Here is a 25,771-nt window from a genome sequence, read left to right as displayed (position 1 = left end):
GACTCTTGTGACTTGGATTACTAGTGGGGCTTACCCTGGATGTTGCCTAAAGTAATTGGGAAATAACCACGATTGCTAGAGCGAGGAGGAAGTGGAGCACAAGGAACTGCCTATGAAACACTAGAGCCCTGACCTCTTAGGGGTTGTGTTGTTTTTTGTGAATGTCGTATTATCCTTTGTGTTAATAGTGGTAAAATAAAATACTTCTTTTTTTTCATAAATGTGAGCAATTGTCAGGACAATTATTTATTGCTGCTGCTACATATACTATGAGTTATGAGGTTGTGTTCACCCCTCTGTAGCCACCTCCCACAGGGAACTTTAGACTGATCACACCCCACTAACCCTGACAGTCAAGTGCAGAATGGGTACTTAGCCCAGTTGCTCAAGAACCATAGTAGGTTGGGCCCTGGAACATCAGGATTTAAAGGTCTCAACCCCCATGGTTGTGTCCAGTAACCCCTCCAAAGGGTGAGCATACATGTTTTGTATAAAAACTCATGCATATGACGTGATACTCTCGCTTACTCAAACACTTAGGTCCCTGCAGGCGTTGCTAAATGAAATCACAGCCTTTGGGGATCTCTCAGGTTTTAAAGTGAACGTGACGAAATCCCAGAACCTAAATCTATCCATTCCTCCGGAGGAGAAGGAGGCGTTGCAGCGGGATTTCACATTCCAGTGGACGCAATCCGATATCGATCGATTATCTGGGGTTCAAAGTGGCGTCGACTACCGCCAGAAGGGTGTCGCTGAATTACTCTTGGCTGTTGGACCACACGGCCAAAACCCTGGACACCTGGTCGCGCCTCAAACTGGCCTGGTGTGAGAGGATAGCTGTGGTCAAAATGACGGTGCTACCTCGCGTCTTGTACATTTTTCAGATGCTTCCGCTAGCGCCGCCCCGGGGCCCTTAAGAAATTGCAATCACTTATGACCTGATTTTTGTGGGAGGGTAAGGAACCACACCTCTCCGTGGCGCAAATGGCGAGCCCGAAAGTGCAGGGTGGACTGGGTCTCCCACTAGTTGGAGTCTACTTTCAAGCAGCGTGTTTATGTTTTTTGGTGGAATGGAATAGACCTTTGTCCAGCAAACATTGAATTTCTTGGACCAGTTGGTTGCGGGAGTGAACATATGGTGGGAGCTATGGCTGCCCCGTAAGCATAGAGTGTGGGGACTATATTGTTTCCCGGTCACCTCGCCTACCCTCAAAGTGTGGGACAGTGCCGCTGTGAAGAAAGGGTGGACTTCCTTTCCCTCATCGTTGACCCACATTGTCGACAACTCAGATTTCCCGCCAGGGCAATTGTCAGTTGTGTTCCACAGATGGCGGGAGGAGGGGTGTAAGAGGGTAGGTTCCCTTTTTTATACTGAGGTTCTGATCCCATTTGTCCAACTGCAGAAAGACTATGACTTACCATCCTCGGATGCATTCTCTTACAACCAGGTTGCGCACCGGGTTACTAGGCCAGCTAACTATTTCTGCATGTCCCGACCTCTCACAGCATTCGAAAAATGGCTAGAATGCAAGACAGATGACCGCAGACTTATATCGGACCTATACGCCATGCTCATAGCACGCCCCGTGCATCTCCGTACTAAAGCCAAGGTGCGATGGGAGACTGAACTGGGTAGACCCTTGACATCTAAGAAGTGGAAGCAAGTCATATACAGAGCGCACCACTCTGCACATAGCACAGCGGGGACAGAATCTGCTTTTTATGTAGCTACATATTGATACTACACTCCTGCTCAGATACACTCCTGGAATAACAGCAAAATCGATCTCTGCTGGCGGGGATGTGGTGCAACGGGAACTTTGGTGCATCTGTTGTGGCATTGTCCGAAACTTATTCGCTATTGGGAGGCGGTTCTTTAAGATATTGACGCTGCGCTCCAGATTGTGCTACCACGCTCACCAGAATATACACTACTAGGTCTTTCCCACCCGAAAACCTTCCCACTAAAATATATCAGAGGTATACAGATTGCAATAGCACTGCTTGTTAGGGGTACAGCTTTCAAAAACTAACAGGCACATGCATCAAGCGTTTTGGAAGTCGGTAAAATTGCGAATCGCAAAAATATGGTATTTGCGATCGCAATTTGAAGAGTAGAAATGCATGAACCATATTTCTGCGAAAATTTGTAAATTTTCGCAAAATTAAGGAATCGCAAAAAAATTCTGCGAAAACCATTGCGATTTCCCATTTGCGATTCGCAAGTAAAGAATCGCAAATAAGGAATCGCAATCCAAATGCATGAAAAATCGCAATTAGCGATTTGCAGGAAAATCGCTAAATTGCAATCGCAATTTAAGAAGGGACCCAACCAGGTGGTAAAAATGAGTGCAAATCAGAAACAGCTGAAGACCAACAGAAACATATATAAACACACCCACAATGAGGCCCCAGTTACCAAAATGGCTGCTCTGTACCTGATGGAGAGGAGGATGAGGCTGCAGGCTGCTCAACAGAGAGGGGGGCAAATTAATGAGCTCATCTTCAGAATCCGCGTCACTCTGCTTGGTCAGGAGGATGATGAAATATATGACAAGTAAAGGCTGAATGGCCAAATGATACATAATCTGATCCATGAACTGGACCCTATCCTGCAACGACAGACCCATAGGACCAATGCAATCCCAACGCATGTGCAGGTATTATGTTGCCTACATCTACTGGCGTCAGGCACTTTTCAGGGAGTCATAGCAGTAGCAGGAGGTGTGTCTCAAAGTGCAATGTCACGAATATTGGCAGATTTTCTTGATGCTATGATGGTACGGATACACAACCCCATAAGTTTTCCTACCACAGCCCATGAAATAGCTAGGACCAAGCAGGAGTTTTATCAAATTGCTGGCTTCCCCCAAGTACTGGGTTGTATTGATTGCACCCATGTGGCGATATATCCCCCTGCAGCACATGAATATATGTATCGCAATAGGAAAAGTTATCATTCCCTGAATATTCAGGTGGTGTGCAATGCAAAGAACATTATAACGGACATCGTGTCACAATTCCCTGGCAGTGCACATGATTCGTATATCTTCAGGCAAAGTGGCATTCAGACCCGTCTAGCAAGGGGAGAGTTTGGAGAGGGACATGTGCTAGGTAATTATGTGCAAAACATCTTTCCATTCCTTGTACAAATGTAATACTCTAACAACCACTGACAGCCTTTCTACCCTCACATGTAGGTGACAGCGCATATGCCTTGCGAAATTACCTGCTGACACCATATCTAAATCCAGCCACAGCCGCACAAAGGAGATACAATGCAGCACATATCTCTACAAGGAACGTGATTGAGCGCACATTTGGCCTACTCAAGAGCCGATTCAGACGCCTCCATAAGACCGGAGGTGCAATGAAATACAGTCCCGTCAAATGCTGCAAGATAGTGGCAGCATGTGCCATGCTGCACAACATTGCAACAAAGGGAGGTTTGGAATTGTGGAGCTGTCTGACAGTGACTCGGAGGATGGAAACCAACAAGTGCCACACCACCCTGCCCAACAAGGCACAGGCACAGCCGAAGGCCGCAGGCGCAGATTGGAGATTACACAGAATTACTTCTGAGGTGAGTAATGAAGACACAAACACATTCAATGAAATGCAAAGTATACTTTATGTAAATGTATTGTGACCGGTGAACATAAGCAAACAGCCAAAAGTGACTAATGTCACAATACTCATTGGAATTCAAAAATAAAGAAAAATATTTAAATCAAATGTACTTGAAAGTCAGTGATATGGTCACAGTGTGTCAATGGTTAAATCACCATTTAACTAAAAATGTCAGGGTTGGAGACTAGCGTGTTTTCCCTCGAACACCCAGACGTCTGTCTTGCGCTGCATCTTCTTCCCTTTCGTTGGCAGTGGATGGGGTAGCGCTGCGAGTAGTGCGACTCACATCACTTGCATCAGGCACTGCTGTACTGCTCATGCTTGAGGCACACTCACTACTGTCATCCTGTGCAGTCATGTGCACTTGCCTACCGGATGCATTCATCAGGTCTACTGCATTAGTCACTTGATGCAGTGCTTTGGCAACATCTCCACTACAGTGACACATTTCCGTCTGCAAAGTCACTGATCTACGCGCCAGCAGTGTCGTGGCAGTGGCCAGACTATTGTTGGTCTTTCCTTGGTGTTTGAGTTGCTGCATCAGTTGGCGGTGCTGTCTGTTGCGCGATGCATCCCCCTCCTGCATGACCTTTGTGAGTTCCTGGACACTACTGGCCAGTACAGCAATGTTGCCTGACATCTTTGCAATCTCCTCCTTCACTAACCGAGTGTTCTTGCTCTGCAGGCGATGTGAATGGAGCATCTGTCCCTCACAGCCACCCCAGACTGGATTTCTCGCCTCCACCTGCTGTGGTCTGCGTGCTCTGCGTCTTCTCCTTTGCGATCTACAAAAGCCTCTCCGGATCTGTGTTGGTGTGGGTGTTGCGATGTCTATTTGCCGTACACGGACTGCAGGTGCAGCATTGCCCTCATCATCGGAAGCCATGGGACGCAGTGTTGCGACAGGTGACCTACGGGAATGAGGCACACGTGACTGGGTAGTTGGCAGAGCTGGTGTGTCCTCATGTTCTGATGCGCTGCTGTGTTGCATTTCCTGACCACCAATGTCCCCGGCCTCATTCAGTTCTGCATCTGTGAGGTGAAACAGTGCAATACTGCATCAATGTATGCTTGTGAGATCATGTCACAGTTCTCATTTAATACAATTCTTTATATTTTGAACATCTGCTACACTATTACTAACAGTTTTGGGCATATCTGTGTGTGTGTCATTGTCAGTACTTTCCTCAGTAATGTAATAGTATACAGGCTTTACAGTGTGTGCTAATGCAGTGCTCTGCTGACATCCTGACTCATGTACTTGGGGCAATTGAGACATGCATTTCTCTTACCTGCAGAGGTGTGTGCTGCTCCGGAGGTGTCCAGCTGCGTGACTCCAACAACTGCTTCACGCTGGATGGTAGACTCCACCAATTTCTCCATGGGAGTGTTTCCTGTGTGTGGTGGTGTGCCCCCACCTGTCTTCTGTGCCTCCTTCATACGGTCTGCAATGCTGTCCTTGGCACAACTGCGTAAATCGTACATCTCTTCTTAAGTTCCTCTGTTGAACAGTGAGTGACCCCAATGGCATTAACTTGGTTCTGGATACGTTTTTCCTGCTCTGGAACCTTCAGTGAGGCTTTCCCAAACAGCTTGTCATTGCTGTGCACTACACCCTCAATTAGAGTCTCTAGTTCTTTTTCAGAGAATTTAATTTTTCTCTTCCTTGAACTTTGGCTGTCCTGTGCTTGTTTGTCAGCTTCCATTTTGCAGTTCTTTCCTGGTGTACACAGTCTCTCTCCCTCTCACTCTCCTCTGCTCCCAGAGCCAGCTCCCTCCTCCCCCTGAGCCTCAGCAATGAAAATGAGGCTTGGACAGCACATTTCCTGGTTGCGATGTCATCAACATGCATCAATTCGCTACCTCGCAATTTGCGAAATCGCTAATTGCGATTTCGCAATTTCGCAAAAAGGGAATATCGCAATTTTTTCTGCGATTTTTACCGATTCCTTAATTAATCGGTATTTTTTTGCATTCCGTTTTGCGATTCCTTATTTGCGATTCCTTAAAAATCGCTAATAAGGAATCGCAAAACATTTCAATGATGCATGTACCTGTAATTTCCTGGGAATGTAGGAATGTGATTAGAAATGAAGGTACCAGTTTTAGTGTCATTGCCCATCTTCTTGTGACAGGATAAGACTTGGGGGCAGATTTACAAGCCCCCTGCGCCTCTTTTACGCCGCCGTTGCGTCACTTTTGTGACACAGCGGTGGCGCAAAAGATGCGCCATGGTGCGGGGTATTTACAACTTGATGCATCTCCCAGATGCGTCACGTTATAAAGCCCTGTGCCAGAAGGAGGCGTTCCATCGCAACAAGATTTCACTCAGTCACTTTTGGGCCCATGTTGCGTCAAAACCCTGTGCCTGCTTGAAGCAGGCGTAAGGATTGACGCAGCATTGTGGAGATAGGGACCCCAAAAGCGTTGCTGGAGCTGCGTTGCGCTTGTGACGCAACTCCAGAAATGCGCCGCTTTTACGGCACAGATGTGTGACGCATCTGTGCCATTTTTGCCCCATGGTGCGCCGCATTGTAAATGCGGCACATCCAGGGTGACGAAGCTGCGGCGCACAATAACTGGTGCATCCCTGCTGATATGCAGGGATGTGCCAGTTATTGTAAATCTTCCCCTTGGTCTTTTTGTGTGTTCTGTGACCACTGATCACATATAGGGCCTCATTATGATGAGACCCGGAAAGCCTCAGACCACAGTTCTGAGGCTTTCTAGGTTTCAGTTTCGACTCATGCTTTACGATGCAGGCGGGAGAAACTGAAACCGGATGGTCATTCCAGCTGGATTCCGAAGGGCTGAAGGAGTCTGTCGGCCAGTCGGAGGCCTGCCTGTAATCCCTACAGACAGCGTTTCTGACATAGGGGTTACAATATCAGTTTCCGACAGGCTTTCCATGCAGGGCTTTCCGAAATGTAAAGCCTGTTGGAAAGTGATATTGGGGGCCCCTAGCAGGGCCCCCTTCACCCTGCAGCCTCCAGGTAGAAGCCATGGGGGCACCCATGGTGCCCCCCCTGTTGATCCCTGCACCGCGTGGCAGGCACCTTCCAGCCCCTGCCACACGGTGCAGAGATGAACAGATTCTCACATTTCTCTATGGGAGCTTGTTCTACGGCCGGTTTACGGCAAATGGGGGTATGTGCAGTTGCATGGTAATGCTGCGGTCAATTCATGATGAGTGCACTTCCCTGACATGATTCGGAGTCAGATTGCCAAAGTTCACAAGCCCACCTGTATACTTGATTATAAGTACACAGGCGAAGTGGATAAGAATGACTATGTTCTTCAGCCATACAATGTGAGTCATAAAACTTTCACTTGGTATTTGCCGCTTAATCACCTGACCCAAATGTTGTTTCTTATCAGACCACCTCGGGAAGATCCATGACTTTCCTTGATTTTCAGTTAAACGTCATTGAAAGTCATATTGCAGCCTCCACTTCATATGCTGTGAAGGACATGGCAAGGCTGCAGGATCAACACTTTGCCGACCGCATTTCTGCAAGAACTAGAAAGACTTTTCCATGGCATTGTTACAGAGTCTGCTCTAAGCAGAAGAGTCATTTTTACTATTCCTATTGCCCATCTCAGACAGCCGTTTGTTTTCCTGCTTGATGCTGTACCATACAAAAGTGAAGTATAGGGAAATTGACTGAGGAGGAGCTGCCATAACATATACCTTTCAATTGCTGTGCATGGATACATACCTTCCATGGTCCACTACTTCACTAGGCAGCAGCCGTAGAATTTTTTTCCCTCTCCTTGAGGAAAACGTGGACTTGCTTATGGCCTGCTTGACATCTTTATCAGCTGTCAGAACGTGGTTGAGACAAATACATTATAATCACCACCCTGCACATAACATGAATGGAATATAAGCCACGTTGTTACAGAGTACCCTGTGTGGCAAAAACATAAAGTCTTTTGTAGTTTTTTAAAGTGATCTTTAGGGAACTTAGGTAGTCTTCCCCAGCAAGTTTGCCTTAGTTTTAAAGGCAGATCTGCTCACTCAGTTTGACTGTGGGGCTTTCAAGGCAGACTCTGATACCCCTAACATACATCCACAAACTGAAAGGGTTGAATTTAGCACAGTGAGTGCGCTGAAGGCGTGTAAAAAGCTCCAATTTCTTGAACTTCAGGTAGCATGCAATGGAAGGTGTTAGTAAAGATTCACTTTACAGGATTAGTCAGAACTTTAAAGGAGACATGAACAGGTAGGAAAAGGTTAGGCTAGGTGTCTCGCATAGGTAGAAGGCAGATAATCATGGTAGCGCAGATACATATGCCATCACTTCATCTTCACCAACGAACTCAATCCCATCAGTGCTGCAATCATCCAACACTGAATTACCACCTCACTTAACAAAGTAGATGGCTTCAAAGCACACAAAATAGATTAGTCATCCTCCCACTCAACCTCCCACCATACACACACCCTGGATCTCAAACAGCTTCACTGGCATCCCATCCACAGCTCTTTTACAATTACTGACACACATATCCAAAGACTTACACAGCACTGGCCCAGCAAACCTCAAAACCGCCTCATACTTCAGAAACCTTACAGACACCTTTGCTCAGCCGGACTTCTACTCGCATAGATTCCATGCATATGCAGCATTAGAACAGGCATACTGGCACATGCATCAACGTAGGCTTTTGCGATTCCTTAATTGCGATTATTAAAGAATCGCAGTTAAGGAATCGCAAAAGTCTATGTATGTAAGAATCGCTATAAAAATAGCGATTCCTACACATTCCTTAATTGCGACTCGCAATTTGCAAGTCGCAATTAAGGAATGCCGTCCCATTCATTCCTATGGGCCTCCAGGCCCATAAGAATTAATTGGAGATTGCATGAGCAATTTGCGAGTACCAGTAGGTACTCGCAAATTGCTCATGCAATTTGAAGGGTGCAAGGGTATCAAAATGACACCCTGTTGCACCACTAAAATTCATCTGTGCACACATGTTGCACACACACATGCCATGTGTGTGCGCAACATGAAACTTTGAAAAATGCATAAAAGTGCATTTTTCAAAGTTTTTGCAAATTACCATGAAGTTGAACTTCATGGAAATTTGCAACCCCTATTAGCGAAATCGCTATTTTTTTTTTACTTTAATGCATTGCATTTAAGGAATCTCAATTTGTGATTCCTTAAATGCAATCGCAATTTAGGTAATCGCAAATTAGAGATTCCTTAAATTGCGATTTTTGCATTTGGGATGATGCATCCCAAATGAAAAATACCGGTAGCAAAGGGGCAGATTCTGAGAATTATTTGCGACCGGTTTTTGCTTTGATGCATGTGGGCCATAGTGATTTATCCCACCTTTCTCCGAAAGGCTAGAATGAGCTGGAATGACCTGTCCCTACACATCACCAGGTTAGTCCATGGATCAGCCCTGCCTGCACCTGCATCAGTGGAAGTACACCCTTTGGGTTGATTTTGCACTTTACAAACACACAGTACATAACAGAGAACTCTGCACCCAACTCTCCATGTTTGGGTGACATATGTGTCCTTCTTACCATATTGATCCTCTGTCAGAACATAGTAGATGTTAGTTTGCCGTATGACATGTGCATACTATCACAGCACTGTCATTAATGGTGGATGGAACATATGCCAAGTTCTCACTGGCTACTCTGTTTGTCAAAAAGTAACGCTCCTAGTAGTTCAGGACCTGCTCTTTAGTGAACTTAGGTTGGTCTTTCCCAGCACATTTAACTTAGTTTACAATGGAGATATGCTCACTCAGCCTGAGCAATGTGGAACTTGAAAGGTAGTCTCGGACACTCCTCAACTTGCATCCACAAACTGGAAGGAGTTGGATTTAGCACAGTGAGTGTGCTAAAGGTGCATGAAAGACACGTCTTCCGGAGCTTCATGTGGCTGTCATGGGAGCGGTTAGTAAAGGTTCACTAGGAACGTGTGCGGAACGTCAAGGGAGGTGGATACTTGACAGGCAGTAAAAACGTAGTAAAACTTTTTTGTCATTTGCAAAGGTTGTGGAGGCACCAACCATCTACATGTCTGGACAGAAGAGTTTATAGAGTTTTGTTTGTGGTGTGTTTGTAGGCTAGTTGCTTGATGACTGGGTGAGAGGTTGTTTTTAATGGGGATTCCATCCTGTGGTGTAGGAATGTGATGGGCCCTTGGCTGGCAGCTGTATGTTGATGTGAGTTCACCGATCTGTTGAATTGGTCCCGTGGCTGGCAGTATGAAAGTCATGTGTGTGGTGTGTGAATGGCAGGTGAATGGATCATAAAGTGGTTGGTGCCTTGATGCAGCTTTACGGCTCACCCTCAGTAGTCTTGGTTTCAATATTCAAATACTATGATTAGTATTTATTCTTTGAAGCTAGCAATTCTGACGGTCCTAAACCAACCAGTGCAAGTGGTGGCTTACATTTTAAAACTGAGTGCCAGATTTATATCTGTGGGAGTAAGGATAGTCCATTGCAATGGAGACAGAGTATCCTTACTGCCAAGATAATAGACCACCCAATTGATTTATATACGGACAGACCATTGGTGTAACCATGGCATAGACTACTCCATCTCTTGCATGGTTACACCCCTCTCACGGCCCAATTGAGTAAGGGCTGTCAGAGGCTGACCTGTATGTCCACCCACCTAATTAAGATGGGCGGACATACAGGTCAGTTTTCCAGGCCCGTCGTTGTGTGGAAAGACGTGTTGATAAGGGGCAGTGTAAACTGCCTAATGCCTCCCTCTCTGTGGCAGGTAACTCCCATTGCAAGAGAGGCATTTAATTTTATCCAAAAAAAGGGTTTGACAGATGGCTCCATGATCTTGATGAAGCCATGTGTCAAACAGAAAAAAGTATTGACAGGAACCGGCATGATGAGGGCTCCTGCCAATTCTTTTGAAAAGACCACCAACTTAGAGGTAATTTCTAAATTTGGTTGGTGGAGTAGTCCTCTGCCTGTCCAAAAGAGGCTTCTTTGTCCACCAAAATGAAAATCTGGTCCTTCGTAGAACCCCTCTCTTTTTTGCAAATCAAACACCCAGAAGTGTGCAGATTGGTGTAACTTGCATTGATTCCTTTCACTTTGCCATAATGCCCTGTAAAACCTGAAAGAGCGTGATTGGCTAATATCACTCATATATTTACATTTTGTGTTGCAAATTTCTGTACTCTGTTGAGATCCACAAATGGACAACCAACCAGCATTGCCAAGTGTTTCCACATAAAAATTGAACCCAATTTTTGTGTGTGGCTCTAGCGCCCACAGTTGAAAAATGCTATAAATGCAACATAGAGATACCAATTTTTTCCACTGCATCCAACCTATTTCTGCAATCTGTGTAGCTGTGGATTCTGGGACTTGCCTGTGCCGGAGTGTGACATACGTGGCTGTCACTAGGTAATTTTACCCAGAAGCCCTTGCAAACCTCAAAGTTTGGCTAAACACATAAAGTTTTCTCACTTTTCTGTGACCGTAAATTCTGTAATCTGTGAGGTGACACACATTTCATACTACATGCATTCCCATTCATATCTGTCCAATAAGAGTGGCCAAGCTACCGCCACATAAAATGCCCTAAAGTGATACATTGAGATATAAGCAACAGGGATAGCTGTAGCATTTCAGGGCATACTGTGACACCATTAATGCAAACCTACAAACCATAGACATTTTTGAATACGAGACAACCAGGGAATTACAGGGTGGTGTACCTGAAGAGGATAGCATGAGGTTTTCTTACCTGCAATGCCTTGCAAACCACACCATTTGCCTAAAATCATACATTTCTGTGATGAAAACTTCCAGAATCAGCAGCAATCCTCAAAATTTCAACCACTCAGTGTTAACCCACTTGTGTCGATAAAAACACGGCCCCACTTGTGTGCCTGGGCTTGCAGAAATGGATCAAATACAAGATCAATGGGAGTCCCCTAAGGGGGACCTCTGTGATATGGCACATATAGAATGTCATGAGGTCAGTGATGGAATGAACTAACTGGCAGTTAAAAGGAGATGTCTGTTGGATGAGGTGCTTATTAATAAAGCGCAACACATTTGTGCTTATCTGTGGTTGAGTCATCAATCGAGCACATCACATTTACTGGTGACGGATTTGGAATGAACTGTGATTACAGCTGGGAATCTTAACAAGGCGGAAATTGGTTTGATCACTGTGTTCCCAGTCTGACCGTTTTCGTGTTGATGTTTGGATGGATTAAAGTCCGGAGTGTCTTTGGAGGGAGTTCACAGAGGTGCAGAGAAGTGGGCAAGACACATAGATTGAGCAGGTTTTTGCACGGCTGCAGTGTCACACAATTGGCAGTGCTCTGGTTTATTTGGTCACTCGCTCACTTGTCATTCACCTATTGTTTTGGCTAGTTCGGTGCCTTCAGCATAGAGGGTGAGTGACAAACATATTGTTACTGCAGCCTAGTGATCACAGGCTTGTGGTGATCGACATCGTATTGGCATTGCACGCTTCTCTCAATGTGCAACGTGTGGGCAGAGCCTGAAGTAGTTTTGTTGAGTCGAGTGCAGGACTCAAAGAGGGAGTGGGGGATCGGATTTCTTCTCTCAACAACAAAATGGTGATATGAATACCTTTGAGATTATTTGTGTGTATATTTAGGATATCGGTGATATGTACACCTTTTGGGATTGATTTTTTAAGTGCTTATATTTATTATATAATGATGATATGCACATCTTTATTGACCATGGAGGATTTTGTCACGAGTTTGAGGAAACTCGCCTCCACTTGCAAGTTCAGAGGCTCAGTTGAGGAGAGGATTAGGGACCAATTGTAGATGAAAGTTGAGCCGCAGCTGGAAGACGTTATAATTCTTGCAAAACGCATGGAACATATGTTGAAGTGCGTGGGTGAACTCAGGGTAGAAAAAGAAGTGAAAAATTCAGAAAGGGAAACAGTGTCAGAGGTATGTGCAGTGAAAATGCTAAAGAACTTTCCAAAGAAGGTGGAGACGGAAGTGAAAGAACATAAGAACCCTGAACCAGATTTCAAGGGCACATGTTCAGGTGTTGGTTTGATAGGCACAGGGCTAATGATAAATCTTGTCCAGCCTGATCACAGTTGTGCAATTACTGTGGCGTTAAGGGTCATTCTAGCAAGTGTTGTAGGAACAAAGGAAATAAAACATATTAAGAATAAGGAGAACAGGAGTCTGGAGGTTTGTCAAGAAATTGTATTACAATAAAAGAGGAGGGAAGATTGTTTCTCTCAGAGGTAATAACCATTGATAAAGTACAAGCACCCATGACATATGATTAGTGTTCATGACTCTCCATCATATACAAGCAAACTTTCTTGAACAAGTTTCCTGAAGGGAAAGTTTGATGAGACATGGATGTGACACCGGATGGATATGGTGGTATGATTATTGAGATGTTGGGTTACTTTCAGGCTGATATTGGGATTGGTAGGAGATATATCAGTGGGAATGTATATGTGTCATGTCAAGGGGATGATTTACTATTTTGGGCTCACCATAATGAATAAGGATTGAGTCTGCATCCTAAGAAAAATACTTCAGGTCCAGATTGATGCGATTTAATTAAAAAACAGTAAGTTTGTCAAAGATTTTATAGAGTTCTTTTTAGATAAACTAGGTAAGTTGAGTGGATATAAAGACAGGATAAGGTTGAGGGTGAATACGAAACAAATTGTATCTAAGGTCAGGAGGATTCCCATGAATATGCAATCTGCAATGGCGAAAGAATTAGAAAGACTATAGGATAGTGAGGTGATTGAACCGGTTGAGGCAACAGAATTGTTGGCCCCCATAGTAGTGGCATGCAAGGGTAATGGAGATTTGTGTGAACTTGAGGGCTCTCAACAGAGGTGGTGGTTGATAAATTCCCTTTGCTCAATATTGAAGAGATGGTTACAACTTTCTCTGGAGCGAAGGCTTTCACGACTTTAGATTTAGTCTTTGCATATCACCAGGTGGAACTTGATGAGGTCTCTCAGCATTTTGAAGCTTTTGTGATACCATTTGGTGTATATCACTTCAATAGAATGCTGTTTGGTTTGATTTTGGGTGCTGCAGTGTTCCAGAGGGTCATGATGAACATCTTGAAAGGAGTACCTGGAGTGAAGTGCTATCAGGATACCATTCTGATTTTTTTAATCTATAAAGTTAGAACATGAACAGAGAGTGAGGTTGGTGTTACGTAGACTGCAATAAGCGGGTCCTACCCTCCAAGCTCAAAAAATGTAAATTTGTGGTCACTGAAGTCTGCTACTTGGGCAATAAAGTCTCTGGGTCTGGGTTCAAGCCACGTACTGAGCTGGTTGAAACGATAAAGTTATTGGAAGAGCCGAAGAGTAAGGAAGAGCTGTCATCTTTTCTTGGCATGGTGGAATAATATAGGAAATTCATCAAAGACTTTGCTAGCAAGACAATTACTATGAGAAAGTTATTAAAGAAGAGAATGGAACTTCTTTGGGATTTGTAGTGTGCAGATGAATTTACAAGGGTAAAGAATGAACTGTGTGAGGGTCCTTCATTACAGGAATATGATCCAATGTGTGACACCAAGGTTGTGTGTGACGCTAGTGCGATGAACTTAGGAGCTCTCCTCATTCAGACAAAGGATGGCAAAGAAAATCTGATAGCTTATGTTTCTAGCACTTTGAAAGAAGCTGTATGTATTTATTCTGGTATTGAGGGAATCACTTGTTGTGTATTGGTTGGTCAACAGATTCAGGCAGTTTTTGTGTGGTATTAAGTTGTTTGTATAGACAGATCATAAACCTTTTGTAGAAGTGTTTGCTAGGAAGGGGTTAGATTCTATCTCATCACGCATTAGGGGATGGATTGTGGGACTTCAAGATTTTGGTTTGGAGGAGCAATATGTTCCTGGTGCTAGAGACTACTTGCCAGACAGTTTGCCAAGATTGGCAGATAATAAAAAGGCTGTGATTGAGGGTACGGAGGATCTTGATACTGAAGATATGGTGAGTGTTAGCGAAGTTACTCAAGGGAGTATCACAGAAAGTGAATGGCTAGATGAGTTACAAAAGGATGAGGAGATTAGAGAGGTAATCCATGTGGTAACTCAAGCACATTTAATGCAGCAGAGTTAAAAGACTAAAAAGGGAAACGGGAAAGACTATTGGGTGAACTTTCAGTTGACAAAAGATTTGTGTTAAGGGGGACCAGGTTGATTTCACCAACCTTGAGACCCAAGATTTTGCAACTTGCTCCTGAAGGGCACATGGGCATTGTTAAAACAAAAAGGAGATTTAGAAGAGATTTTTGGTGGCTAGCATTAGATCACGATGTTGAGTGTCTGGTGAGGGATTATGTGGAATGTGTAGCATGTGATAAGGGGTTGAGAATGATCCAGCGCCCCATGGTGTGCAGGGATTTACAAAAATATGCCTTTGAAGAAGTTACTGTAGACATTTTGGGAGCAGTGACACAGGATCATGCTACTCCTTACATTCTGGTATTAATGGATTTGTACTCTAGATGGATTGAGTTGTCACGTGTGCAGGACATTTTCTCCTCTGTTGTGATTAAAGTGTTAGGCAATATCTTCGGAGGAGAGAGTTATCCAGGGTTTTTACTTACTGATAATGTGGTACAGTTCTGTTCTCAAGAGACGGAGGCTTACTTATGGCATGTGGGATTGAGCACAAAAAGTCGGATTTATATCCTCCGGAAACCAATAGGGCCATTGAAAGGATTGTGAAAATGCTCATGGAAGGCATACAGTTAGCAAGAGTGAATGATGTGGATTGGAAGAAAAAATTGTCAGGTTATCCGTTATCTCTGCATGGTACCACAGGCAAATCTCTGTTTGAGGTGTTCAAAGGGATCACTGAAATAATATCGACTGACAAAATATCGACTTGCCAAAATATCGTGGACAAAATATCGACAGTCAAAATATCGAGTTTGTATCTACAAACAGGTAAGTACAAAAATATCGAGTACAAAATATCGTTAACAAAAATATAGATGTAAAAAATATCGACTTTATTAAAAACAGTGTTAAATTAAATTAATATTAAATTTTAATTACTAAAATATACTTAAAACAACTTAAATTAAATTATAATAATTAAATAATAAATGAAAATAATAAAAATAATTTTTTTAAATCTTATTTGTTGACCCTGAACCCTAAAAATACCCCTTTACCCAAAAACCCAAAACTGACCCTGAACCCTAAAAATACCCCTTTACCCAAAAACCCAAAACTGACCCTGAACCCTAAAAATACCCCTTTACCCAAAAACTGAAAACTGACCCTGAACCCTAAAAATGCCCCTTTACCCAAAAACTGAAAACTGACCCTGAACCCTAAAAATACCCCTTTACCCAAAAACTGAAAACTGACCCTGAACCCTAAAAATACCCCTTTACCCATGAACTGAAAACTGACCCCGAACCCTAAAAATACCCCTTTACCCATGAACTGAAAACTGACCCTGAACCCTAAAAATACCCCTTTACCCATGAACTGAAAACTGACCCTGAACCCTAAAAATACCCCTTTACCCATGAACTGAAAACTGACCCTGAACCCTAAAAATACCCCTTTACCCATGAACTGAAAACTGACCCTGAACCCTAAAAATGCTCCTTTACCCAAAATGTATCAATATTATTTAATTACCAATTAATTATTAATTAACAATAACAATAAAGTAAATATATTAGAACATTAGGTGTAATTATTTTAATAATTAATATTATTTTTTCAAAATTAATTACTTAAAAATAACACAAAATTATATATATTAAAAATGTACTCTAATTAATGTAATTAACTAATTACAATTAATTAATTAACAATTATTTACTAATACAAAATATATTCAAAATTATATTAATTAATTAACTAATTAATATTAATTAATTATCAATTAATTATTAATTAAAAATATTAACAAACATATATTAATTAATTAATTATTATTAAATTACTTCCCATCCTATTCCCCTATAAACCCACAACCCGCTACAGAATTACATTACGCAATTATTATCAAAACAAAATTCATGTAATAAAATATTTTATAACATTAATACACATTATTCACACATATTATTACATAAAAATACACTATAAAATATTATATATTATTAAAAAATCGATATTTTTGCTATCTATATTTTATACAGTCGATATTACTTCACTTACCTGAAAAACGATATTTTTGTAGTCGATATTATGTCCAGTCGATATTTTGTCCAGTCTATATTTAAAACTCGATATTATGTCCAGTCGATATTTTGGAGTCGATATTTTGTCTCTATACCGTTCAAAGGCAGCACTCCTTCTATGAAGGGATGTCCTGGTTGGATGTATTAGAGCAAAGCTTGTGTTGAACATTCTTTGGGTGATTGGCGAGAGAAGGAAATGTTAGCTCAAGATATGAGAAAGGTGCACTTCGATGGTAAGAAGAATGTGAGGAATATTGTGGTAAATGTTGGTGATTATGTAAAATTTAGGGCACTTAAAGGGTGTGCTGTTTAGTCTAGGTTTACCAGGAAATTACAAGTGATCAAGTGTTTCAAGAATGCTATAAAAACAAATGAACGTCGCATTAGGAATAAGAATAGAGTGGTGGTTCTTCAACAAATGTCAGACTCCCATGTCACATGCAATTCTGAGGAGAAACAAATTGAGAAGTGCATTGGAGATACAGGATTAGGGTCAAAACACCTCAATGAGGCATCTAACCAGAGGAGAGGAGGAGGAGTGTCAGGAATATAAAGAAACCTGCATATCTCAAAGATATTATTGTTTCATAATGTGGGATTTCTAGTGTATCCTTCTTACTCCTAAGGGTACCACATTCTACACATGTTAATATTTCATGTATATGCTATATTGTCTTTATTTGCTCATCCATTTTGTGAAATGGACTTATTTTCTTTGTTTTTTAAAGGAACAATAGTTCATTTTTGGGATCTGCTTGATAATAAAAGTTGGGCGTGAGTATGAGTTGGTGGTGTTGGCATTTTCATTTGCCGTGGGAGGTAGAAGTGTGGCATAGCACATACAGAATGTCATGAGTTCAGTGACGGAATGAACTGGCCAGCAGTTACAAGGAGATGGCTATTGGATGAGGTGCTTATTAATGAAGCTCAACTTATTCGTACTTACCTGTAGTTGAATCATCGATTGAGGACATCACAGGCTCCCATTGACCTTGGCTTCGTCTGGTCCTATTGCAGCAACTAGGCCCAGCCACACACCAGGGGTTTCCTTATCACCCATTTTTCACTCTACATATTTCACCATATGAAATGGTCTATACTCAAGTCAAGTCAAAATTTAAGTTTATTTAGATCATTGATCTTTAAACCACAAAGAATAGACATTTATTTTAAAAGTCTTTAAAAAAAGATTACTAACATATCGTTTCCATAAGTACTATGAAGTTCCATATACTCAGTACACAATGAAAAACCATTGTACAGTGAAGCTCATTTGTTGGCTCTGGGTAACTCAGGCTCATAGACCACATACAAACCCTATATATCCCTGCAACCTGGAGGTCTAGCGGATGTAGTGGTATATTGAGTGTGTGAATTGGGCATTGTGACAAAAAGTTAAAGATGAGAACATTGTCCCAAACGGCTGTTCTTTCCTACTCATTTTCAAATGTTGTCTATGTTAACAGATAGTTTCTTTGAGAAAACCGAGAAGGATCTACACAAATGATGACTTGTTGAATTCAGACTTTTGTTTACGTTTCAGAAATCTATAGATTTCCATGATCTCCCATGGGTTATACACCGGTTTCCACCACAAACTGGGTTAAAAGCACACAAAAATAGGCAAAATGGCCTACCTCTTTGAAAAATGCCAAAACTGTGATAACAATAATTTTTCTGATTCAGCTCTGCATGTTTCTGAAAGTTGGGAGTATGGTGACATAAGCACAGTAAATGTTTCATTGATGCTATTTTTTGTGAAAAAAATGGAAAAAAATGTTTCCACAAAAATCAATATGTAAATATATTTTGCCTATTTTCTTGGTCTACTTCAGCAGAATTCACAAACCCTCTGGATTTTGGAAAAAAAATACGCAAATTTGGTGTGGATACCTTTGTAGAAAAAGGTTATGGAGGCCTAAGCTCGAGGTACCCCAAATAGCCAAAAAAGAACTTAGCAATGGTGTGAAAAAGCCTCAGCAGAATAACTACTCTGAGTGCCAGATTTACTAAAAATTCATGCAATTCAACTCAGCAAGGGAACTTGCTGCGCTGAGTTGCGTGAAATGGAGAGAGCATAAATACACTATATTTACTAAGATATGGCGCACTTCTGCTCCCTCCTTGCGCTGGTGTGCTGTGTGTTTCCTAGCTCCAGTGCAGGCACCCTTGCACCATTATGCAAGGATGCTTGTGTTACATGCAGGATAGTTTTTGTGCAGGAAGGAATACCTTCCTGCAAAAAAACAATCCTAAGAGGCAATTTCCTCTTTCTATGTGTGATGTGAAATGCATCACATGGAACAAGATGAAGTAATGAGGAGAAATACAACTATTTGTCCTCATTACGCCATCCTGAAGAGGTGCACCATTTTGGCAAAATCCTAAATTTACAGATCTTAGTAACTCTGGGATTGTGTCAAATTCCATGGATGGATACGGGGGAATGCCCATGCTCCACCCACAATATGGCTACCACTATGAAATGTAATATAATGCAGCACAATGCACTGTTTTGTATTACATTTCGTTACAAAGTCACCCAAGATGATTCAAATTGCCCCTTGAGTGTCCTCTTAGAATCCTTTTCGTGCTCTCCGTAGGCCGAAACACAATACTTTGAGCATGAATAAAAGTCTATCAAAATGGCTTTGTTTGGACACTTCAAGGCCTTAAAAAGTAGTCATGAATTGTTGGCTGTGAAATAAACAATATTTAGAATAATTTTCTAACAAAATGGAAATTATTGATTCTTTTGGAACATAGCTAATACTGACCCGTATGAAATACCTCAAAAAGTATAATTTGTTTTTAAATTATGCCTCTTTTTACTATTTAGGACTTTTGAGATTGGAACATCACTGTGGGAGCTAAAATATTTATGTTTAGAGTCACTTGCTCTCAAAAGCCAAAACGCAAGATTTTGAATATGGATAAAGGCTATGAAAATTTCTTTTTTGTTCACATTGAGGCCTTAAAATCGTGTTTATTCACTACAGGATGTGACATAAAGAACATTTGGAGTAATTTTCTGTTCAAGCAAGCACATCCATTTTTTCATAGAAATCAGTGATCTTTGACCTTAATAAACACCTCAAAACAGCTAAAAATGGTATGCTTTCAAACATTGCATCTTTGGGTTATTTATGACATTTGGCGGAGGATCATCTATAATGTAATATAATGTAAGGTAGATTTGTAGAGTACTGCTTGTCACCCGTAAGGGTATCCAGGCACTGAGTAGGTGAGTGTAGGTGAGTTGAGTAGTGTGGTGAAGCTGGGCCTGAATACTGGCAGTCTCGGTGGTCCCGCAAGAAGCCTAGATAAATACCCAGGTCTGCAGCTTCTTGCGGATTTCAAGAAGTGAGGAAGACGCCTTGATGCAGTTCGAGAGGTCATTCCAGGATTTGGCGGCTTGGTAGGAAAATGATCAACCTCCTGATCTGCTTCTGTGAATGCTGGGTGCGAGTGGGAGTGATGCTGAGTGACGTTGGCTGGTGGGTTGGTGGAAGTGAAGTCAGTGATTGAGGTATGCGGTCCCATGTTGTGCAGTGACTTGAATGTGTGTGTAAGTAGGTTAAACTGGCAGCGCTTCTGGATGGGGAGCCAGTGGAACTTGCTGATGAGTGGTGTGGGTTTTGTGTCGGAGGTCACAAACAAGTCTGGTGGCAGCCTTTTGGATGGTTTGAAGTCTGTGAAATAGATTGGTTGGGATGCCAGCTTAGAGTTTGTTGCTGTAGTCCAGTCTGCTTGTGATTAGGGCCTACGTGGTGGTAAATCTGGTGTCTAGTGGGAGCCACTTGAAGATTCTACTTAACATACCAAGGGTGTCAAAACATGAGGAGGTGACGGTGTTGACCTGGAACTTAATGGTGAGGTTGGTGTCCAGGATAAGGCCTAGGTTCCCAGCATGGTCAGTTGGGGTGAGCATGGGTCCATGATTGTCAGGCCACCAGGGGCTGTATTAAAAAAAGTGCCCAAGGGGTGTAACGGGCATTTGCGCCTGCTTTGCATGCCCCTGGGACACTTTGGTATTACAGAAGAGGCCGCAGACACTTGTTTGGCCCCTTCTCTAATACAGATAGCGCTGATGCACTAAGAGCACCAGCACTATCAGCAGGGGTCGTTCCCTCATTTGCAACGACCCATGCAAATGAGGGAATCCCTTTGCCTCTGCGCCCACACTGTATTACAGATGCGGGCTAAAAGGCAAAGAAGCCCTCAGGACGCGCACCGACAGTGTGCCACCTAAAAGGTAGCACACTGTCAGTGTACCCCCTGATGCCAGCCCTTTGGTGGGGGGAAAGGGGGTCCTATGGACCGCCTAGACATTCCCATGCAGGCAGGTGCAGTCACTGACTGCACCTGCCTGCAAGGGGATCTCTAATTCCCTTCAAAAGTTCAGGCGGGTTGCCACCTCCACTGTGAAAACACAGAGTGGCTGTAAAACAGCCTCTCTGTTTTTCAACTGCATGTTCTGCCCCCAGGGCACGCGAGTTCGTGTCTGCCCTGGGTGCAGCGAATTCATCGTAATAGGGCGCATTTTCATCGTTTATGCCAGGTGCACCTTTTTAAAGGTGCGTTCAGCACAAACAATGAAAATGCTCTTATTGTGTAATGTGGCCCCAGGTGAAGTCTCAAGGTAAGTTCTTATTCCTGAAGATCAGCTATTCAGTTTTGTTGGTGCTGAGCTTGAGGCAGTTTTCTTTCATCTAATTGGCCACATTGGGGGCGTATTTTTTTAAGTTTGTCTCGGTGGCGACGGTGTCTTTTGAGAGGGAAAAAAATTGGCTGAGTGTTGTCACTGTAGGAGATGACGTTGATTCTGTGGGATCCAATGCTGTTTGTCAGAGGACTCATATATATATTGAAAAGTGTGGGGCTCAGTGATGATCCCTGTGGAACTCCACAGATGAGATCCTTGCATTCTGATGTGAATGGCGAGCACCTGACACATAGTGTTCTTCTAGAGAGGAAGGAAGCTATCCATTTGAGTCCTGGTCCTTGTCTTCCCGCGGTGTGAGGTCTGGTGAAATTGTGTGGTGGGGACAGTGTTGCTAGTGGTTGAGGGGAATGAGGGCAGTGGTCTGTCCATGGTTGAGGATGGTGCATATGTTGACTGTGGCAGCGATGAGGCCTGTTCCAGTGCTGTAGTTGTTTTGGAATCCTGGTTGTGCTTCGTACAGGAGTTTGTTACATTCTAGGTGGTCCTCGAGTTGTCTGTAGATGGCCTTCTTGATGACTTTGACTGTGAAGGGGAGCAGCAAGAGGTGTCTATAGTTGTTGAGTACTTCGCAGTTGGCTGAGGGGATTTTGAGGAGGGCGGTGATCTCAGTGTGTTTCAGGAATATGGCTCTTTTGAGGGAGGTGTTGAAGGAAGTGAGAGCAGCACTTACCATGGCTTTTTGGCATGTTGTAGGTATGGTCGGGCCAGGGGTCTGTGGGAGCCCTTGAGTAGATTGTCTTCATTATTGCTGCAGTGTCCTCATTGAATAGAGGGTTGCATACTGTCAGTTGGTAGTCTTTGGTTGATGAAGTTAAAAGGCTGCAAAGGCTGATGGTGGTGGCTAAAGTTTGAAGTTGCTGTAATCTTGGTGATTTTATCCAGGAAGTCGGAGAGGTCGTTGCACAGTTCTTGTGAAGGGGTAATGGTTTGGGTTGATGAATTCCTTGATGATGGTGAACGTTTCCTTGCAGTAGTTGGAACTAGATTTGATTCTCAGGGTAAGGGTATTTTTGTTGGTCTCTTAAAGTTGATGGTGATGGTGTCTAAGCCTTGTAGGTGTTTCTTGCAGTGGTTGTTCAAATGATACTTCCTCTTAAGTTGTTTGCAAACTCTCATGGATTTTCTGGTGTCATTGTAATACAAGCTAGCTTATTTGTGGGATCTTTTGGGTTTGGTCTTTTTCAGGGGCACCGGGGTATTGATGCAGGTGGTGAACTAGTTGTTGAAGTTGTTTGTGTCATTGATTAGGTCGTTAGTGGAGTCTGGGTAGTTTAGTTGGAGGGAGTTGAGCCATTCTGTTTCTTTAACTTTCTTCTAGCAGAGACTTGGTATGTTCCTAGACTTGGTATGTTCCTAGACTCCATATGGGTGGTTGGTGGACTTGTGATGTGGAAGTGGGTGATGGAGTGATCCATCCATATGAGTGGAGTGATGTGGCTGACCTGAATGCTGGAGGGGAAGATGGAGTCCATGGTGTGTCTGGGAATGTGGGTAGGGCCTTATACAAGCTGGGTGGGGCTGATGTTCTATAGATTTTCAAGCAAGTCTGTGGAGTTAGAGTCCTTTGGGTCGTCAAGATGAAAGTTGAGATTGCCTAGGAGTATGAAGTCTCTCGTGCCCATGGTGAGAGTTGGGGAGGTCAGGGAGGACGTTGCTAAAGTAGATGCAAGTTCCTGGTGGTCGGTAGGTGAGGGTGCCTTTGATGATTGTTTAAATGTCTGTTTGATGCTTGAAGTGCATGCGCTCCATAAATGTGGCTTCTGGGTCAGTGGAAGAGGTACCATTAATGGTGTCTCTGTGCATCCTCCTCCTGGTTTATGGGGTTGGTCCTGGTGCAAGATTTAGTTTCCTGTAGGGGGATGGCAGTGAAGATGTCTGATGCTGATGTGGAGTTGAGACAGGTTTTGGTGATGAAGAGGCAGTCCAGGGCGTTTGGAGTCAATGAGGCCCTAAGTCTCAGTGGGGTGCTTGCCTAGTGAGCATGTGTTGAGGAGCATGCATGAGAGAGCATGCATGGGAGTGAGTGTTCTTGTGCAGTGTGGGAGTGTGGTGCTGTGTGAGTGCGGGTCTTGAGTTCTGACTTATTGAGGGGTGCGGTGTATGACAGTAGGAGTGGGTGTGTGGAGGCAGGTGAAGTTGCAATGAGAGCAGGCAAAAGGGCCCACTCCGGGCTGAGGTGCGGCTCAACTGTAGCATTCGTGGTGGCGCTCAGGGCTGAGCAGGTGGAGTTTGTCAGCGGTGTAGCTGCGGGAGGCATTTGGACCATGGTTTCTGGCACTGGGCACAGTAAAGACGTACAAGTATTTGCCTTTAGCATGCCTTCAGCACACAAGAGGCGTGCCCATTGCATGTGGCTGCACGGCGGCCTCCTTTAAGTAAGGCCTTGGAGAGTGGGAGGAGTTCAGAGGGGTGGTGGGAAAGCTCAGCAAAAGTAGGAAAGTCCGGGCGGGATAGTGGGAAGTCTGGCGGAAGTGGTAAGGTGGGAAAACATGATAAGTGGGGCAAGTCAGGGGGCAAAAACTGACAGTAGGGCCTGATTACAAGTATGATGCCATGCCAGCCCCCACTGCGAGACCGCCAAACTCAGAGTCTGGCCGCCTGCTGGATTGTGAGTATAATCTACACGGGTGGTCCTGCGGCAGCGGTCCCACAGCGGTGCCTTTCCAAGGCTCATAGGAGAGCCTTAGAAAGGCACTGCAGTAGGAGGGCCTTAGCCCATTTCTGCATGGACAGAATACACAACGTTGTGCATTTTTTACTGTGCAGGAACAAATGGGCATACCATGTGACCCCTGCATGCACCCCCGTGCACCCCCATTGTGAGGGGAGCATTTAGCAATTTTCACTGTGCCTTATCGCGAGGGTTTTCCTGGCAGTGATGGGCAGTGAAAACTGACCTTTTCCATTCTACCCATGTAAATTAAGTGGGTGGAGTGACAAGACAACCTTGTTCTGCCACAGCGGAGAAGGAATGTCTATGCCGTGGCCAAAGTTTAGGTCCGCCCGCATATTATTCTGGCAGGTGGACCACTATGTTGGTGGGAAGGCAACTCTGTTGTTGTTGCCTTCTCACCAACATAAAAATCAGGTACTAAATTTAAAAAATGGAAGGCAAAAATCTTAGGCTGGGCAAGGCAGTAGGCTGTAGACTAGGAGGGCTCCCAAAGGTCAGATAGAGCTCATACAAGGTCCTAGTGAAGCTGTTGGTTTTTTGCCGGAAAGCTCGGACTGGGATTCATCCAAATATAATTTACCTTTTCATAGAAACTGATTAATTGAATGTCTTTTTGGTTGAAATTGGCATTCGAAAGCACATTTTCTAAGTGTAAATGCGATGGGTGAAGGTCTTACTTTCATGAACAGTTTTGTCAGAGATATTATTTCAGTGCTTTACTTCAGGGGATATTATTTCACGTGTATATCTTTTACATTGCCAAACAATGACTTTTTATTTGCTAACCCATCACCAACTGTATACACCATCCATCGCTGACCCCTCACAACCCGGAACACCATCAATCCCTGCACCATAAACCCCTCACTACATTTAATTACACTCATCCCTAAAGCCTAAAAGCCCTTTCTACCCCAAAATGCCACCAGCCCTGAACCATAAAATCACTCACTACCCTTACCTCAACACATTCCTGAACCCTAAAAATCAGATTCTTTGCCTAAACCTCACCTATCCCATACCTCTTAAAATACCTCCCACACTTAAACTCCACCTATCTCCGAACCCTAAAAAACCTCACATCTTTAAACACCAGCCATCTACGACCCATAGGAACTCCTCATCACCCTAAACTACTCATCCCTGAACCATCGTAACACTTCTCTGAATCTAAACTCCGCCCATCTCGGAATTGTTAAAACCCCTCACCACCCTAAATTCCACCCGATCCTGAACTCTTCACCAGCCTTGCTGCTACCCATAATTGAACCTTAAAAACCCTCACCAGCCCTAAACTTCACCCCTCCATGAACCCTAAAACCCCTCAACACCCTTACACTCAATCCAGACCTGAAACCTAAAAACATCTCACACACCTAAACACCACTCATCCGTTACCCTAAAAATTCCTCACCTCTCCTGCACTCCACCCATCTCTGTACAATAAATCCCCTTTCTATGCTTCAACTCAAATTATTCCTGATTCCTAAAAACACCTCCTCACCCTAAACATTGCCCATCTCTGAACTC

This window comes from Lissotriton vulgaris, chromosome 6 (genome assembly GCF_964263255.1).
Source record: "Lissotriton vulgaris chromosome 6, aLisVul1.2, whole genome shotgun sequence".
Classification (NCBI taxonomy): Eukaryota; Metazoa; Chordata; class Amphibia; order Caudata; family Salamandridae; genus Lissotriton; species Lissotriton vulgaris.
Note: the sequence above shows the minus strand (reverse complement) of the source record.